The following is a 6,000-nucleotide window of genomic DNA, read 5'->3' as shown; positions in this document are numbered from 1 at the left end:
GTCAGATTCGATATGATGAAGTCTATACCACAAGCAAAGCATGGACTGACACCCGTTTGCCATTGGTGTAAAAGCTAAAAGTGCTAACTAGATTATTGACTCTAGTTCATGAAGACATCACTAACAAATTTACACCCACAGCCCCTGCTGCTACATATACTGGACCAATTACTAGATCTCGCACATGCCAATTAAATTACCAGGTACTTCTGTTTCTTGGTAATGATTCTAATGTTCATGAGAATATGATGCTGCCTAAATTGGATAAATTTGTTTTGCTTATAAATGAAGGGCCCGACATGGACAAGAACGATGAACATTGGAGCATGATCAAGCAAGGAGGGGATGGCGTGAGCAAGGGGAGCAAGAACATGGTTTCTGGTGGAGTTTTCAGCACTTTGGAGCCAACATGATGACATACATGGACATGGATGAAATATACAAGATGCCCTTTCATAGATTTCGTCTATAGCTTAATATAGGTGATGCGCCACCTTATTTTTGGGCCAGGCCCATGTAATTTCAAAATACTACTTATAGGCTATTTTTTAGAGTCTGTATTGTAGGTAAAACGACTCAGGAGGTCTTTTAGTCCCACCTTGCCAAGGGGGGACGAAATCCCCTTTCCCCCCCTACAAATACACCCCTTAAGGCACCATTTAGACTTTGGGTTTTGTTTAGATTAAAAGTTCGCCATAGCTACAACTTCGCGTACTTCGTTTGTGTTCTACAACAAGACAAAGACGTCCAAACTCCACCTTCATTAATAAAGCGTTCCTCTTATGTTCATAATATCCAGATTGCAATTTCAGTTTCTTGCTTGTTCTTTGTTTGTGTGCGGGAAACATACTCTTGTGGTCAGGTTGATTGTGCTCCGGCGTGGTCAATAACCTCTTGGAGTTGGTTTAGCGATTGCTGAGGTGTGATGTCCTCGCACATTCGTAGTTAGATCGTCAAAGTCTACTCCACCAAAAATGATAGTCACCATCTCATCGAAAGACAGGACACCTTTGCCTCTATCACTAGTGCAAGTGGGAGACTATTGGAAATATGCCCTGGAGGCAATAATATTTTTATTATTATATCCCCATATTCATAATTAATAGTTTATATTCTATGCTATAATAACTATGATCTTGGAATATGCGATTTAGTGGTGCACGTGTGGAATGATAAATGGTAAATAAAAGGTTCCTAGTCTCACCTCTAAGACTAGCTCAAGTGTTGTGGGTCATCACGTTTTCCAGATCTTGGGATATTGTTAAGTGTAGCGATAGTTTTAAAACAATAGTGAGATTATGACATTGGAAGAACGATCATATTGAATCAACCCAACCTTGTTTGTTATGAATTGAGTTAATATCGTCTACATTGAATTGTAATAACACAAGATGTTAATGTGTGATACTGGTCCTTAGACCATGAGAGTATCATGGTCACTTCTTATCGTACAGTGGGCTTTGGGGTTGCTCGAACGTCACATGTAACACGGTGATCATAACGACAACTTTCATCGGGAAGTTTGATAAGTGGCCAAATAGCTCGAGGGTGGGATTTGCTCCTCTGACGATGGAGATATATTCTTAGGGCCTTCTCGGTGTGACGAAATCAATCATCGTTTGGCCAAAGACAAGTGACTATGTCACGGGGATGCTGGAACACAATAACGAGAAAGAAGAACAAAACCAGTAACAAGGATTTCGGTATAGTTAGCATGGTGATGACTCAAAAGGTTACTGATACATCCCAGGTTTTGTAAATTATCGCGAAGCAAAGGTAACATCACATGATAACCAAAGCTTCACAAATATCATTCTTGTGCTCATAGGGATCGATACGGAGGTCAACGGTCCCGCTGTCGGTCACTGAACGAACGGTTTAGTTCATGTCTGTGAGCTATCGAACCTACGAGGTCACAAGCTTAAGGCAATCACGATCTGCTGAGTGTTATTAGGACAGGAGTGACGAGAATATATTTTTGGAATTGTTTCATTAATATTCGGAGTAGTTCTGAGAGTATCCGGAAGCGTTTCGGGGTCACCGAAAGGGTTTCAGTGAATATCGGGTAATACATGGTATTACCGATATATTATATATAGGTGGAAAATGTTTTCAGAGATGTTTATATATATATATACATATAATGGTCTAGATGTATTTAGAACACTTATATTTAATTTAAATATCAATAGGCCTTAAAAGGTCAAGAGGTGGAAGCCAACTTGGGCCACGAAGGCCCAAGTGGAGGAAGCGCCCCCCATTTCCTTGTGTGTGTGGGGGGGCTAATCCTACTAAGGGAGGAGTCCAACTTCTCCCCCCTTTGGATGGCGCCCCAAGGAGGCTTTCCCTCCTTGGTGACAGCCTCCTCCCCCCTCCAACATATACATACTTGAGGTATTGGCCACAATTTAACAGACAAGTTTTGGAGCCTCCTTTAGTTCTTCTAGTTCATGTTCTAGTTGGTCTTAGGTAATTAATTAGAGCATGGCTCATCCTCTTGTCCTCTTAATTATAAGCCCAATGTGGTTCTAATCTCCTCCCTCTAATTCTCTGGCGATGATTAGCTGTAGACGGTGAAACGTTGCCAGATCGTGAAGGCTACACGCTTGCAACCAAGTAGAGAGGCCGTGCTTTTGGTCTTCAGTTCGAGGGACTGTTCCTGGGTGGTACGAGGGATCGTTCATCTATGGTTCGAGGGACTCCAAGTATGATCTACACTAACACGTTCTTCTTTCGCTGCAACTCAGTGATGGTAACGGTCATTGTTAGGGCATATTTCTCCCTTAGTGGTTTTGGTGATTGATGACAATGCATTTGCGGACTAATCATGTGCATTGAGCATTTTAGATAATCTATCTTATGCCACAAGACGATTTGAACCCCTCTGGATATTGATGAAGACGGTGTTTTCTTGCGTTTCTTTTTTGGTGGACTTGAGTCGTAGGAACACCGTACTATTAAGAGGGGGTCCTCTTCGAAAAGGTTTGGGTGGAATCAACACGTACACTATCTCTGCACCCTCGTTCTTTCTCGATAGTTGAGCTTGTTCTTCTTTGTGTTTGAACCTTGCCAAAACAGACTAAGCGGTAGTACCGCTCCAACGGTACTGCCGCTGTGTAGTACGGCTCCTACTTCCGCCTAATTTATTGGTTCTGTAAACGGGCGGTAGTAGAGCGGCAGTTCTCCATGGTAGCACCGCTCTTGTGGTACTACGGGGCTAACTGTCTCTCTACTACCGCGGGTTTACGAGAACCTACAAGTTAAGCGGAAGTACCGCTCCTATCCACGATAGTACTGTTCCAGCGGAACTACCGCTGGCTAGTACTGCGGCGTGTTCCACTTATTTTCTGTTCTGGAATGGTTCTGTTCCACGAGCGGAAGTAGGGCGGCAGTCCCCAATGGTAGTACCTCCTAGTGCGGCACTACCGCCCTACCCTCCTCTACTTGTTGGGGAATGTAGTAATTTCAAAAAAATTCCTACGCACATGCAAGATCATGGTGATGCATAGCAACGAGAGGGGAGAGTGTTGTCCACGTACCCTCGTAGACCGAAAGCGGAAGCGTTAGCACAACGCGGTTGATGTAGTCGTACGTCTTCACGGCCCGACCGATCAAGTACCAAAACTACGACACCTCCGAGTTCTAGCACACGTTCAGGTCGATGACGATCCCCAGACTCTGATCCAGCAGAATGTCGGGGAAGAGTTCCGTCAGCACGATGGCGTGGTGACGATCTTGATGTTCTACCATCGCAGGGCTTCGCCTAAGCACCGCTACAATATTATCGAGGATTATGGTGGAGGGGGGCACCGCACACGGCTAAGAGATCAATGATCAATTGTTGTTTCTATGGGGTGCCCCCTGCCCCCGTATATAAATGAGCAAGGGGGAGGTGGTTCGGCCAGGCAAGGGGCGTGCCAGGAGGAGTCCTACTCCTACCGGGAGTAGGACTCCCCCCTTTTCCATGTTGGACTAGGACTTGGGGGAGAGAGAGGGAGAGAGAGAGGGGGGAAGGAAATGGGGGGGCACCGCCCCCCCCTCCTTGTCCAATTCGGACTTGGGGGGGAGGGGCGTGTAGCTGCCCCTTGGCCTCCTCTCCTCTTCCTCCACTAGGCCCATTAGGTTACCGGGGGTTCCGGTAACCTCCCGGTACTCCGATAAAATGCCGATTTCACCCGGAACACTTCCGATGTCCAAACATAGGCTTCTAATATATCAATCTTCATGTCTTGACCATTTCGAGACTCCTCGTCATGTCCGTGATCACATCCGGGACTCTGAACAACCTTCGGTACATCAAAACATATAAACTCATAATGAAACTGTCATCGTAACGTTAAGCATGCGGACCCTACGGGTTCGAGAACAATGTAGACATGACTGAGACATGTCTCCTGCCAATAACCAATAGCGGAACCTGGATGCTCATATTGGCTCCTACATATCTACGAAGATCTTTATCGGTCAGACCGCTTAACAACATACGTTGTTCCCTTTGTCATCGGTATGTTACTTGCCCGAGATTTGATCGTCGGTATCTTAATACCTAGTTCAATCTTGTTACCGGCAAGTCTCTTTACTCGTTCTATAATACATCATCCCGCTAACTCATTAGTTGCAATGCTTGCAAGGCTTAAGTGGTGTGCATTACCGAGAGGGCCCAGAGATACCTCTCCGACAATCGGAGTGACAAATCCTAATCTCGAAATACACCAACCCAACATGTACCTTTGGAGACACCTGTAGAGCACCTTTATAATCACCCAGTTACGTTGTGACATTTGGTAGCACACAAAGTGTTCCTCCGGTAAACGGGATTTGCATAATCTCATAGTCATAGGAACATGTATAAGTCATGAAGAAAGCAATAGCAACAAACTAAACGATCAAGTGCTAAGCTAACGGAATGGGTCAAGTCAATCACATCATTCTCCTAATGATGTGATCCCATTAATCAAATGACAACTCATGTCTATGGCTAGGAAACATAACCATCTTTGATCAACGAGCTAGTCAAGTAGAGGCATACTAGTGACACTCTGTTTGTCTATGTATTCACACAAGTATTATGTTTCCGGTTAATACAATTCTAGCATGAATAATAAACATTTATCATGATATAAGGAAATAAATAATAACTTTATTATTGCCTCTAGGGCATATTTCCTTCAGTCTCCCACTTGCACTAGAGTCAATAATCTAGATTACACAGTAATGATTCTAACACCCATGGAGTCTTGGTGCTGATCATGTTTTGCTCGTGGAAGAGGCTTAGTCAGCGGGTCTGCAACATTCAGATCCGTATGTATCTTGCAAATTTCTATGTCTCCCACTTGGACTAAATCCCGAATGGAATTGAAGCGTCTCTTGATGTGCTTGGTTCTCTTGTGAAATCTGGATTCCTTTGCCAAGGCAATTGCACCAGTATTGTCACAAAAGATTTTCATTGGACCCGATGCACTAGGTATGACACCTAGATCGGATATGAACTCCTTCATCCAGACTCCTTCATTTGCTGCTTCCGAAGTAGCTATGTACTCTGCTTCACATGTAGATCCCGCCACGACGCTTTGTTTAGAACTGCACCAACTGACAGCTCCACCGTTCAATGTAAACACGTATCCGGTTTGCGATTTAGAATCGTCCGAATCAGTGGCAAAGCTTGCATCAACGTAATCATTTACGATGAGCTCTTTGTCACCTCCATATACGAGAAACATATCCTTAGTCCTTTTCAGGTACTTCAGGATGTTCTTGACCACTGTCCAGTGATCCACTCTTGGATTACTTTGGTACCTCCCTGCTAGACTTATAGCAAGGCACACATCAGGTCTGGTACACAGCATTGCATACATGATAGAGCCTATGGCTGAAGCATAGGGAACATCTTTCATTTTCTCTCTATCTTCTGCGGTGGTCGGACATTGAGTCTTACTCAACTTCACACCTTGTAACACAGGCAAGAACCCTTTCTTTGCTTGATCCATTTTGAACTTCTTC

The sequence above is a fragment of the Triticum urartu genome, chromosome 4A (assembly GCF_056163025.1).
Source record: "Triticum urartu cultivar PI428250 chromosome 4A, HENAU_Tu73, whole genome shotgun sequence".
NCBI classification, from domain to species: Eukaryota; Viridiplantae; Streptophyta; class Magnoliopsida; order Poales; family Poaceae; genus Triticum; species Triticum urartu.
The sequence above is the reverse complement of the archived record's forward strand: the minus strand, read 5'-3'. Positions refer to the sequence as shown.